This window comes from Anser brachyrhynchus (assembly GCF_964034855.1).
Source record: "Anser brachyrhynchus genome assembly, contig: SCAFFOLD_69, whole genome shotgun sequence".
NCBI lineage: Eukaryota > Metazoa > Chordata > Aves > Anseriformes > Anatidae > Anser > Anser brachyrhynchus.
The window spans coordinates 469,961-484,234 of record NW_027663702.1 but is presented as its reverse complement, the minus strand read 5'-3'; the positions used below and the strand labels follow the sequence as shown (position 1 = coordinate 484,234).

Sequence of the window (14,274 nt, the reverse complement as noted above, 5' to 3'; positions counted from 1 at the left end):
CGAGGCTCAATCCCCTCCCACATCACATCTATGCAAAACTCAACCACGCGAGAACACCTGCTCATAACACTCCACATTATCCCAATATTCCTCCTAATCCTCAAACCCGAACTGATCTCCGGAATCCCCTCATGCAAGTATAGTTTAAACCAAACATTAGACTGTGATTCTAAGAATAGAAGTTCAAACCTTCTTACCTGCCGAGGGGAGGGTTTAACCAACAAGAGCTGCTAACTCTTACATCTGAGCCTAAAACCTCAGCCCCCTTACTTTTAAAGGATAACAGCAATCCACTGGTCTTAGGAACCACCCATCTTGGTGCAAATCCAAGTAAAAATAGTGAACCCCACACTACTAATCAACTCCCTCACACTACTCACGCTGACAATCCTCCTAACCCCAATCATCCTGCCATTTCTATTTAAAAACTTTAAAAACACCCCACAAGCCACCACCCGCGCTGTTAAAACCGCATTCCTAATTAGCCTAGCCCCTACAACCGCATTCATCTACTCGGGAGTAGAATCTGTCACCTGCCACTGGGAGTGAAAATTCATTATAAACTTTAAAATCCCCCTGAGCCTAAAAATAGACCAATACTCAATAACATTTCTTCCAATCGCCCTATTTGTAACATGATCAATCCTACAATTCGCCATATGATACATGGCCTCAGAGCCATACGTAACAAAATTTTTCACCTACCTACTGACATTCCTAGTCGCCATACTCCTCCTAACAACCGCAAACAACATATTCCTCCTATTCGTAGGCTGGGAAGGAGTACGAATCATGTCCTTCCTTCTCATCGGCTGATGACAAGGCCGAGCAGATGCCAACACCGCCGCCCTACGAGCCGTAATCTACAACCGAATCGGAGACGTCGGACTGATCCTGAGCATAGCATGACTAGCTTCAACATTCAACACCTGAGAGATCCAACAAGCCGTACACCCCCACCAAACCCCAATCCTCCCCCTCATAGGATTAATCCTCGCAGCCGCAGGAAAATCCGCCCAATTTGGACTCCACCCATGACTGCCCGCAGCAATAGAAGGCCCCACCCCAGTATCAGCCCTACTGCACTCCAGTACCATAGTAGTAGCCGGAATCTTCCTGCTCATCCGCATGCACCCCCTGCTAGCCACCAACCAGACAGCCCTAACTGCCTGCCTATGCCTAGGTGCTCTATCAACCCTATTCGCTGCCACATGCGCCCTAACCCAAAATGACATCAAAAAAATCATTGCTTTCTCAACATCCAGCCAACTAGGACTAATAATAGTCACTATCGGACTAAACCTCCCACAACTAGCCTTCCTACACATCTCAACCCATGCCTTCTTTAAAGCCATACTATTCCTATGCTCAGGGTCTATCATCCACAACCTAAACGGAGAACAAGATATCCGAAAGATAGGAGGCCTACAGAAAATACTCCCAGTCACTACTTCCTGCCTAACCATCGGAAACCTGGCGCTGATAGGAACCCCATTCCTAGCCGGATTCTACTCAAAAGACCTCATCATCGAAAGCTTAAACACATCATACCTAAATACTTGAGCCCTACTCCTAACCCTTATAGCCACAGCATTCACCGCAACCTACAGCATCCGCATAACCATCCTAGTCCAAGCTGGACAAACCCGAATCCCCCCAATAGTATCAATAAACGAAAACAACCCACTAATCACCGCCCCCCTAACCCGACTCGCCCTAGGCAGCGTTACAGCAGGAATAATCATTACCTCTTTCATCACACCAACCAAAACCCCCCCAATAACCATACCCCTTATCACCAAAACTGCTGCCATCCTCATAACAATCCTAGGAATCATCCTAGCCCTAGAACTATCGAACATAACACACACCCTCACTCACCCCAAACCAAACCCCCTCATAAACTTCTCCTCTGCATTAGGGTACTTCAACCCCCTAGTACACCGATTCTTCTCCAAAAACCTACTAGAAAAGGGACAAAACATTGCCCTACACTTGATCGACCTCTCCTGACTCAAAAAAATAGGGCCAGAGGGCCTTGCTGAACTACAAGTAGCCGCAAGCAAAGCCGCAACCTCAATACACACAGGGCTAATTAAGGCCTACCTAGGATCCTTCGCCCTCTCCATCCTGGTAATAATCCTAATAACACACAGACTCACTAATGGCCCCTAACATCCGCAAATCCCATCCCCTACTAAAAATAATCAACAACTCCCTAATCGACCTACCCGCCCCCTCCAACATCTCTGCCTGATGAAACTTCGGCTCCCTTCTAGCCATCTGCTTAGCCACACAAATCCTAACAGGCCTGCTACTAGCCATACACTACACCGCAGACACTTCACTCGCCTTCTCCTCAGTAGCTCACACATGCCGAGACGTCCAGTACGGATGGCTCATCCGCAACCTCCACGCCAACGGTGCTTCGCTCTTCTTTATCTGCATCTACTTACACATCGGACGAGGCCTCTACTACGGCTCCTACCTATACAAAGAAACCTGAAACACAGGAGTAATCCTCCTACTCACCCTAATAGCAACTGCCTTCGTAGGGTATGTCCTACCATGAGGACAAATGTCATTCTGAGGGGCCACCGTAATCACCAACCTATTCTCAGCCATCCCGTACATTGGGCAAACTCTAGTAGAATGAGCCTGAGGAGGATTCTCAGTAGACAATCCAACCTTAACCCGATTCTTCGCCATCCACTTCCTACTGCCCTTCCTAATTGCAGGAATCACCCTAGTCCACCTAACCTTCCTACACGAATCAGGCTCAAATAACCCACTAGGAATCGTATCAGACTGCGACAAAATCCCATTCCACCCATACTTCTCCATTAAAGACAGCTTAGGGCTTACCCTAATAATCACCCCTCTAATAGCACTAGCCCTATTTTCACCGAAACTCCTGGTTCTTGGAATCCTAGTTGGGAGTGGTTGGCCACATGAGATGTACAGGATTTTTACCTGTGATTTAGTCTTGACAAGGCTATGTAATTGGTTTACTAACGTCTCATAAGAAAGAAGCATGAGCGGTTAATGCAGTTGGCTTGAAACCCATCCCCAGTGGTGCCAGTGCACTCTCTGAACTCACTGAAGTGCATCCCCAGTGGTGCCAGTGCACTCTCTGCACTCACTGCACTGCATTCCCAGTGGTGCCAGTGCGCTCTCTGGAGTCACAGCACTGCATCTCCAGTGGTGCCAGCGCACTGTCTGGACTCACTGCAGTGCATCCCCAGTGGTGTCAGTGCACTCTCTGGACTCACTGTACTGCATCCCCAGTGGTACCAGTGCACTCACTGGACTGACTGCACTGCATCCCCAGTGGTGCCAGTGTGCTCTCTGGAGTCACAGCACTGCATCCCCAGTGGTGCCAGTGCACTCACTGGACTCACTGCACTGCATCACAGGTGGTGCCAGTGCACTCTCTGGACTCACTGCAGTGAATCCCCGGTGGTGCCAGTGTACTCTCTGCAGTCACTGCACTGCATCCCCAGTGGTGCCAGTGCACTCACTGGACTCACTGGACTGCATCCCCAGTGGTGCCAGTGAACTCTCTGGACTCACTGCACTGCATCCCCAGTGGTGCCAGTGTACTCTCTGGACTCACTGCAGTGCATCCCCAGTGGTGTCAGTGCACTCTCTGGACTCACTGCACTGCATCCTCTGTGCTGCCAGTGCACTCTGTGGACTCACTGCAGTGCATCCCCAGTGGTGCCAGTGCACTCTCTGGACTCAGTGCACTGCATCCCCAGTGGTGCCAGTGCAATCTCTGGACTCACTGTAGTGCATCCCCAGTGGTGCCAGTGCACTCTCTGGACTCACTGCAGTGAATCCCCAGTGGTGCCAGTGCACTCTCTGGACTCACTGTACTGCATCACCAGTGGTGCCAGTGCACTCTCTGGACTCACTGCACTGCATCCCCAGTGGTGCCAGTGCACTCTCTGGACTCACTACACTGCAGCCCCGGTGGTGCCAGAGCACTCTCTGGACTCACTGCACTGCATCCCCAGTGGTGCCAGTGCACTCTCTGGACTCACTGCACTGCATCCCCAGTGGTGTCAGTGCACTCTCTGGACTCACTGCACTGCATCCTCTGTGCTGCCAGTGCACTCTCTGGACTCACTGCACTGCATCCCCAGTGGTGCCAGTGCACTCTCTGGACTCAGTGCACTGCATCCCCAGTGGTGCCAGTGCAATCTCTGGACTCACTGTAGTGCATCCCCAGTGGTGCCAGTGCACTCTCTGGACTCACTGCAGTGCATCCCCAGTGGTGCCAGTGCACTCTCTGGACTCACTGTACTGCATCACCAGTGGTGCCAGTGCACTCTCTGGACTCACTAAACTGCATCCCCAGTGGTGCCAGTGCACTCTCTGGACTCACTGCACTGCAGCCCCGGTGGTGCCAGTGCAATCTCTGGACTCACTGCACAGCATCCCCAGTGGTGCCAGTGCACTCTCTGGACTCACTGCACTGCATCCCCAGTGGTGCCAGTGCACTCTCTGGAGTCACTGAAGTGCATCCCCAGTGGTGCCAGTGCACTCTCTGGACTCACTGCACTGCATGCCCAGTGGTGCCAGTGCACTCTCTGGACTCACTGCACTGCATCCCCAGTGGTGCCAGTGCAATCTCTGGACTCACTGTAGTGCATCCCCAGTGGTGCCAGTGCACTCTCTGGACTCACTGCAGTGCATCCCAAGTGGTGCCAGTGCACTCTCTGGACTCACTGTACTGCATCCCCAGTGGTGCCAGTGCACTCTCTGGACTCACTGCACTGCATCCCCACTGGTGCCAGTGCACTCTCTGGACTCACTGCACTGCAGCCCCAGTGGTGCCAGTGCAATCTGTGGACTCACTGCACTGCATCCCCAGTGGTGCCAGTGCACTCTCTGGAGTCACTGAAGTGCATCCCCAGTGGTGCCAGTGCACTCTCTGGAGTCACTGCACTGCATGCCCAGTGGTACCAGTGCACTCTCTGGAGTCACTGAAGTGCATCCCCAGTGGTGCCAGTGCACTCTCTGGACTCACTGCAGTGCATCCCCAGTGGTGCCAGTGCACTCTCTGGACTCACTGCAGTGCATCCCCAGTGGTGCCAGTGCACTCTCTGGACTCACTGCAGTGCATCCACAGTGGTGCCAGTGCACTCTCTGGACTCACTGCAGTGCATCCCCGTAGGTGCCAGTGCACTCTCTGGACTCACTGCACTGCATCCCCAGTGGTGCCAGTGCACTCTCTGGACTCACTGAAGTGCATTCTCAGTGGTGCCAGTGCACTCTCTGGACTCACTGCACTGCATCCCCAGTGGTGCCAGTACACTCACAGGAATGACTGCACTGCATCCCAGTGGAGCCAGTGCGCTCTCTGGACTCACTGCACTGCATCCCCATTGGTGCCAGTGCATTCTCTGGACTCACCGCACTGCACCCTGAGTGGTGCCAGTGCACTCTCTGGACTCACTGCAGTGCATCCCCAGTGGTGCCAAAGCACTCTCTGGACTCCCGGCACCGCATCCCAAGTGGTGCCAGTGCACTCTCTGGGCTCACTGCAGTGCATCCCCAGTGGTGCCAGTGCACTCTCTTGACTCACTGCACTGCATCCCCAGTGGTGCCAGTGTACTCACTGGACTCACTGCACTGCATTCCCCAGTGGTGCTAGTGCACTCTCTGGACTCACTGCAGTGCATCCCCAGTGGTGCCAGTGCACTCTCTGGACTCACTGAAGTGCATTCTCAGTGGTTCCAGTGCACTCTGTGGACTCACTGCACTGCATCCCCAGTGGTGCCAGTGCGCTCTCTGGACTCACTGCAGTGCATCCCCAGTGGTGCCTGTGCACTCTCTGGACTCACTGCACTGCATCCCCAGTGCTGCCAGTGCACTCTCTGGACTCACTGCACTGCATCCCCAGTGGTGCCAGTGCACTCTCTGGACTCACTGCAGTGCATCCCCAGTGGTGCCAGTGCACTCTCTGGACTCACTGCACTGCATCCCCAGTGGTGCCACTGCACTCTCTGGACTCACTGCAGTGCATCCCCAGTGGTGCCAGTGCACTCTCTGGACTCACTGCAGTGCATCTCCACTGCTGCCAGTGCACTCTCTGGACTCACAGCAGTGCATCCCCAGTGGTGCCAGTGCACTCTCTGGACTCACTGCAGTGCATCCCCAGTGGTGCCAGTGCACTCACTGGACTCACTGCACTGCATCCCAAGTTGTACCAGTGCACTCTCTGGACTCACTGCACTGCATCCCCAGTGGTGCCACTGCACTCTCTGGACTCACTGCACTGCATCCCCAGTGGTGCCAGTGCACTCACTGGACTCACTGTACTGCATTCCCAGTGGTGCTAGTGCACTCTCTGGACTCACTGCAGTGCATCCCCAGTGGTGCCAGTGCACTCTTTGGACTCACTGAAGTGCATTCTCAGTGGTGCCAGTGCACTCTCTGGACTCACTGCACTGCATCCCCAGTGGTGCCAGTGCACTCTCTGGACTCACTGAAGTGCATTCTCAGTGGTGCCAGTGCACTCTCTGGACTCACTGCAGTGCATCCCCAGTGGTGCCAGTACACTCACTGGACTCACTGCACTGCATCCCCAGTGGTGCCAGTGCACTCTCTGGACTCACTGCACTGCATCCCCAGTAGTGCCAGTGCACTCTCTGGACTCACTGCACTGCATCCCCAGTGCTGCCTGTGCACTCTCTGGACTCACTGCACTGCATCCCCAGTGGTGCCAGTGCAATCTCTGGACTCACTGCACTGCATCCCCAGTGGTGCCAGTGCACACTCTGGACTCACTGCACTGCATCCCCAGTGGTGCCAGTGCACTCTCTGGACTCACTGCACTGCAACCCCAGTGTTGCCAGTGCACTCTCTGGACTCACTGCACTGCATCCCCAGTGGTGCCAGTGCACTCTCTGGACTCACTGAACTGCATCCCCAGTGGTGCCAGTGCACTCTCTGGACTCACTGAAGTGCATCCCCAGTGGTGCCAGTGCACTCTCTGGACTCACTGCACTGCATCCCCAGTGGTGCTAGTGCACTCTGTGGACTCACTGCAGTGCATCCCCAGTGGTGCTAGTGCACTCTCTGGACTCACTGCAGTGCATCCCCAGTGGTGCCAGTGCACTCTCTGGACTCACTGCACTGCATCCCCAGTGGTGCCAGTGCACTCTCTGGACTCACTGCAGTGCATCCCCAGTGGTGCCAGTACACTCACTGGACTGACTGCACTGCATCCCCAGTGGTGCCAGTGCACTCTCTGGTCTCACCGCACCGCATCCCCAGTGGTGCCAGTGCACTCTCTGGAGTAACTGCAGTGCATCACCAGTGGTGCCAGTGCACTCTCTGGACTCACTGCACTGCATCCCCAGTGGTGCCAGTGCACTCTCTTGACTCACTGCACTGCATCCCCAGTGGTGCCAGAGCACTCTCTGGACTCACTGCAGTGCATCCCCAGTGGTGCCAGTGCACTCTCTGGACTCACTGCAGTGCATCCCCAGTGGTGCCAGTGCACTCTCTGGACTCACTGCACTGCATCCCCAGTGGTGCCAGTGCACTCTCTGGACTCCCGGCACCGCATCCCCAGTGGTGCCAGTGCACTCTCTGGGCTCACTGCTGTGCATCCCCAGTGGTGCCAGTGCACTCTCTTGACTCACTGCACTGCATCCCCAGTGGTGCCAGTGCACTCACTGGATTCACTGCACTGCATCCCCAGTGGTGCTAGTGCACTCTCTGGACTCACTGCACTGCATCCCCAGTGGTACCAGTGCACTCTCTGGACTCACTGAAGTGCATTCTCAGTGGTGCCAGTGCACTCTCTGGACTCACTGCACCGCATCCCCAGTGGTGCCAGTGCACTCTCTGGACTCCCGGCACCGCATCCCCAGTGGTGCCAGTGCACTCTCTGGGCTCACTGCTGTGCATCCCCAGTGGTGCCAGTGCACTCTCTTGACTCACTGCACTGCATCCCCAGTGGTGCCAGTGCACTCTCTGGACTCACTGCACTGCATCCCCAGTGGTGCCAGTGCACTCTCTGGACTCCTGGCAACACATCCCCGGTGGTGCCAGTGCACTCTCTGGACTCACTGCACTGCATCCCCAGTGGTGCCAGAGCACTCTCTGGACTCACTGCAGTGCATCCCCAGTGGTGCTAGTGCACTCTCTGGACTCACTGCACTGCATCCCCAGTGGTGCCAGTGCACTCTCTGGACTCACTGCACTGCATCCCCAGTGGTGCCAGTGCACTCTCTGGACTCCCGGCACCGCATCCCCAGTGGTGCCAGTGCACTCTCTGGGCTCACTGCAGTGCATCCCCAGTGGTGCCAGTGCACTCTCTTGACTCACTGCACTGCATCCCCATTGGTGCCAGTGTACTCACTGGACTCACTGCACTGCATTCCCCAGTGGTGCTAGTGCACTCTGTGGACTCACTGCAGTGCATCCCCAGTGGTGCCAGTGCACTCTCTGGACTCACTGAAGTGCATTCTCAGTGGTTCCAGTGCAGTCTGTGGACTCACTGCACTGCATCCCCAGTGGTGCCAGTGCACTCTCTGGACTCCCGGCAACACATCCCCGGTGGTGCCAGTGCACTCTCTGGACTCACTGCACTGCATCCCCAGTGGTGCCAGAGCACTCTCTGGACTCACTGCAGTGCATCCCCAGTGGTGCTAGTGCACTCTCTGGACTCACTGCACTGCATCCCCAGTGGTGCCAGTGCACTCTCTGGACTCACTGCACTGCATCCCCAGTGGTGCCAGTGCACTCTCTGGACTCCCGGCACCGCATCCCCAGTGGTGCCAGTGCACTCTCTGGGCTCACTGCAGTGCATCCCCAGTGGTGCCAGTGCACTCTCTTGACTCACTGCACTGCATCCCCATTGGTGCCAGTGTACTCACTGGACTCACTGCACTGCATTCCCCAGTGGTGCTAGTGCACTCTCTGGACTTGTTGTCGACGGAGGGAAGACACAAACGCTCAATATGAGTGTTAAGTATGCTTCAGCTTTAATGGATAGCTCAATTGTCTTTTATCGTGTACAGGATAATTAGCTCATACATATTGCAAAAGCCAAGCTCCTTATTGGTAAGCGTCATCTACTGCCCTATCTGTTAGTTCCGCATTCTTCTATCCGCTAGTTCCCCTTTCTAATCTAACTATAACTCCCAGGGCAGTATGCCCTCTACTATCATTGTTTCTAATTGCCTGGGATTTCTCACAAGAGTTCCCAGACAAGCTGCCTGGGATTTCTCACAAGAGTTCCCAGACAAGCCTTGCGTACGTGCCTTTGCTCTTGTTTTTCTAGACCAGCTGGGTGCGGTAATCCGCCATTTCCTTATCTTGCAGCTGCATGATATCAATGTGATTACGCGCAGCGAGCCAGTCCTCAACAATTCCCCCGTTTTTATTTTGAACCAAAAGCTTTCTATAGATTTTTCTATCAATCACCGCACACACTGCAATAAGCAAGGTACAATAAGCAACAGGGTCAAAAATCTCATGCAGAACTACGATTGTAAAGTAGTGTGCCTACTAGAATCTACATCAGTCAACAAGCCACTAAGCGCTAGGAATGTTGCTTCGCAGCGATACTGCTTCTTACTCGCACAGCACAATCACACAATCACACAATCACGCAGAGAGGCCTCTTGCACTTCTCATTCATACCACAAGACAATATCACTGAAAATAATTTGTGTGCAGCTTCAGGAGGTCCTTGTCTGCTCCCGTGGTGAGCGGCTGAGAGTGGAGACCCCTCCGAGGAAAAAATGCTCGGGGTGCACCTAGGGGCGTCCGTTCCACAGTCGATCCCACAGCCGAGCAGAGCGGCTCCTGGCGCAAGGAAGGATGCTATTATAGTTTGTATAATGACAGCAAAGAGATGCATTGCAATAAGGAGCACGTGTGGCATTGACCCCTTTTTTTTTTTTTTTTTTTTTTTTTTTTTTTTTTTTTTTCTTTTTCGAGCAATTACACCTTACACATGCTATTACTGTTGCTAGAAAAACCCTACTAGTTAACTGCTCGAGCCTTTTTATTAGGCAACTAAATACTACTCGCGCCGCTACTATAATTAGGACAATTATTAGCAGTAAGCGTAGCCCTTCTTTTATCAGACCCAATATCCAACCCCCCATGTTCCCAAACCAATTTGCAAACAGTCTATCAAGCCAATTATCTTGGACCACTATCTTCTTGGTGTGGTCTCTCAGCCATTTCAGTTGCTCGTGGATTGACTCGCCATGGTCCGAGAGATTAAAACAGCACATTCCTTCGAGCTCTTCACACCCGTGGCCCTGTGCCAGCAGTAGAAAATCAATCGCCGCTCTGTTCTGTAACACAGCGTGTCGCAAGCTGTCCAGGTCCTGGGCCATTTCTGTGAGCATCTGCGTAGTCACATTTAATGTTTTCACCACTGTACTTCAAATCTACATTTTACAAAGTGACCAGCAAGTGTGCCACATTAACTGACCAACCTCTGAGATTTTACCTTTCATACCAGTGTCTTCTTGGGCTCTTTTAATTAAACACGTTTCTCATTCAAGTGAATTGAAATGCTTCAGTTGGTTTTATTCTCAGGAGCCTCATAAAAAACAAAGATATTGCACCCTCTTTGTTCAGTCATTCAATGTTCGTCTCTTTCACAGCAAATAATTACTTCATTGAAGTTAAAACTTCCAAACATAACTTACTAATAGTCTCCAATTTCAGCTCAGATCACTCGTTGAAAATACTCTGCTAAATACAGATAACTTACAATAACTTTAACAGTTAATTGTCCATAACAAACACCATGGTTTTTCTCCAGACCAATGTTCAAATTTTAAGACCACCCTTTAATATTTCTATGTACAGGTGAAAAACAGTCTTCAATTTTCTAGTCTTGTTTTAAATATAAAAGTTGGAAGGGACATTCAAGTTTCAAGTCTCCACACTGAACTTAAAAAAAAAAAAAAATCATGTGGAGGTAAACAAACCAAGTTGTATACTCCAGGAGGTAGAGGCCTTCAATTTGTGTTCATATATACATATGCACAGAATTCAGTGTTCCAACAGAAAAAGAATTAGCCAAAAAGTAATAAAAGTTATTTACTACTGTGACATTTCAAGACTTCCACAGCTTTGCCTAAAGACACAAACACAATTAACATAATTCCCTATGTGCTTTTTTTTTTTTTTTTTTTTTTTTTTTTTTTTTCTTTCCTTTTTTTTTTTTTTCTCTCAACTGTCCAGTGCAGGAAAAAATTCTCACAAAATTTCACAGACCTAAAATGTGCAAGCTAGTTTCTCTCTCTCCCTTTTTTTTTTTTTTTTTTTTTTTTTTTTTTTTTTTTTTCAAATGTCACATTTGCTTGTTTTACAGCCCAACAAGCTAGTTTCCCTAGACTAGCCATAGCATGAGCCACAGCCACTCCAGGCACAAGTGCCGCTGAAAAGAACCTTTCAGCAGGACCCCAGAGTTCGACCTGGTTATCGCAGTCACTCCCCAAAGTTTTTGAGACTGCGTCTCGTCCGTCGTTTCCATTGTTGAGTAATGTTTCGCAATTCTTGACTGTGTAGGTCAGGGGCAAACAAAGTCAAGCGTCCCAAATAGCATGGCCCCCCGTGCGCATTTGCTGGGATTCCCTGCCAGGCTCGATCTCCACAGATCAGGAATATACCAGGTGGTAAGGCCTTAGCAGTTTGCCTTGGCCATGTGCTTGACTTGTTCCCGTATGCCCCCATGGTGGTGTTGGTGGTGTCGTTGTACCCGCAATAGCTGCTATTAGCTTCGAACCCCCTTGTGTGAGAGGTCACATTAGTCCATTGAGTCATATTTTGTTTTCCTTTATTCCACATAAAGCACGTCTGTGTCCAGTTATTACTGGTGTTCCCTACCGCCACTGATCCCAACAAATCCAGTTCCTGGGGATCCCATGGCAAGCTCGTGTTCAGAGCCACTAGCGCCGCCACAACGGCGTCGGAGAGGTTGGACGAAAGATCGAACAAATCAGTACTTGCGGAATATGGTGCTAACAGTTGTTTCAGCTCCTCCTTGTTCCCTATTGGGACCCCGAACAAACAGGTGCGGAAGGGATCAGTCGCTTTGGCAAGAGACAGGCAGAATTGAGCCAATCGAGTTCCCTTCGGTATATGTAGCGGAGGGAACATGGCTGATACCATAATTTGTATCTCCCCAGTAAAGTCCTTATCAATAAGTCCTGTTAACACTAAAGCCCCATTTAATGTCGCCGATGACCTTCCAATCAGAAGTGCTCCAACAGGCTCATTATTAATTTTTACAGGTCCCATAACGCCTGTTTTCACCCCAACAGGCTTATTGTCCATCAAAGTCACATTTACTGCGGTTGCCAAGTCCAATCCCCAGGCTCCCTCTGGTGGCTGGTTGGAGGTGAAAGGATTCGTCTCGGTTGGAGTCTCCGCAGCTGCCGCCGCTGTTGAGGGGAAAGCCGCTTTTTGTGTCATCGCGGGGCGGCGGTTCCCGCTGGTCTTCCCGTTTCCCTGGGTCTTCCGCCGGCAAGCGGTTTCATTATGCGTATCAGATCGGCAAGAGGGACACCACACATTAGCCGTCCCACATTGCCTCTTTATATGACCCGCGATGCCACACCGATAGCAGCGTAGTGCAGGTCTTCTCGACGAGTGAGGTCCTTTTCCACTTTGCAGGGGGGCAAGGGCGGCGAATACCTGCGACTGACTAGCCTGCAGTCCCTGAGTAATACTTTCCCCTACCTTTCGAATAGCGTCAACCAATAGCGCTTGCGAGCCTATCGGTATCCGCGACAATCGATCAAGAGCCTCTTCTATAGTCCAGGTACTGGGCAGCGTATTTAGAACATTTCGAGAGGTTTGATTACAATTTTGAAGGGCGCATTGTTTAAGAATAGGGCCTTTGAGATATTCGGGTAACCCAGCTACCTGTATAGCTGCGGCAACCCTATCAATAAATGTTCCAAACGCTTCGTCTCGCCCTTGCTTGATGGACATATAGGAGGGCATTCCTCCAGGCTCCCTAATTTGGTCCAGTGCTCTCCTAGCTAGCGTCATGGTCGCTTTTGCCTTATCCGGCCCCATTAGGGCCTGGGCCTCCAAGCGATTGTATGCACCGACCCCCAAAAGCTCCTCCAGCGTGACCCCGTATAATGGATCTCCGGGCTGACGCTGCACCGCGACTGCCTCCTGACAAGCTGAATGCCAATGGGCATTAAACAGCAGGATCTGATGCTGCGTCAGTATTAGTTTCATGATATTACGAATATCGCCGGGGAGCAACACGTTAGTGGACCACAGATAGTCTAACATCTGTTTCGTTGGCTCCCCACGTATTCCTGACTCATTTACCGTGGCACGCAATTGGGTCAGTATTTTCCAGTCCAGATTTGTCATAGTAACAGTTATCTGGCCCTGGGCGTCTGGTGGAGAGTACACCACGGGGAAGGCGCCTACAAGCTCTGTCGCTGCCCCCACATCACCTTCACGTAACGCCTCCCCTGCTATTTTCGCCCAGAGTCCTGCTCTCTCCGACCCCCCTGATTCGAGTCGCATATCTTTCAAAAATGGATTCTTATTTCTCCCCTCGCCTGCCGCCTCTCCCTCGGGAGTTTCCAGGGGTAGAGGAGGTGCACTGGGTCGTGCCCCCTCTCCCCATCCCCCGGGTGCCTTCATGGTGAATTGTTGGACCGACGGAGGGAGGGGGTACGGATTGGCCTCTTCATCCGCCCTCAACGTTTTGCCCAGCCGCTCTGTTGCAGCGGCTGCTACTTTCTGTTCTACCCGATGTATTGTTAAAGCATTCGTAACAGCCCGCCACGGTTTTGCCAGCTTCTTAGCCGTCTTATTCTCACTAATCATTTCCTCAAACAATATATCACCAAACTTACGCCACTCATCCTCCTCAAACAATGTGTCAGGGTTAATAAAGCAGCCCTTCGCCACCCCATAGGCCACTAACCCCTGTAATTCTTTATGACAATCTATATCTGGCGTCTTACGCTTTTCTAAAAAGCACTTAAGTAAATTAATTGCCGCTTGTTTCTCCATGCTTACTCACGGTGCCGTTGCCCCCGTGCAAAGCGTGTCTTACGCTTTTCTAAAAAGCACTTAAGTAAATCTATTGCCGCTTGTTTCTCCATGCTTACTCACGGTGCCGTTGCCCCCGTACAAAGCTTCCGTTCGCGGCGTTCCGGCGGGACCCGCTATGGGTTCGTCCCGGGCGCTCTTCCCGAGTCGTCTTCTGCTCGCCCCAATCTTATGTTCCGCGGATTCCGGGTTACG

At 51.8% G+C, this 14,274-nt stretch overlaps 1 long non-coding RNA gene across 1 annotated transcript; it reads right to left on the bottom strand.

The window, feature by feature from the left end:
• Positions 1–8,982: 8,982 nt before the first annotated feature.
• LOC308187008 lies at positions 8,983–12,021 on the bottom strand. The gene is made up of 2 exons (XR_013944409.1): positions 9,240–12,021; positions 8,983–9,204 (listed from the first exon to the last, which is right to left on the bottom strand). It is a non-coding gene; the product is annotated as an uncharacterized lncRNA (long non-coding RNA).
• Between the last annotated feature and the right edge of the window lie 2,253 nt (positions 12,022–14,274).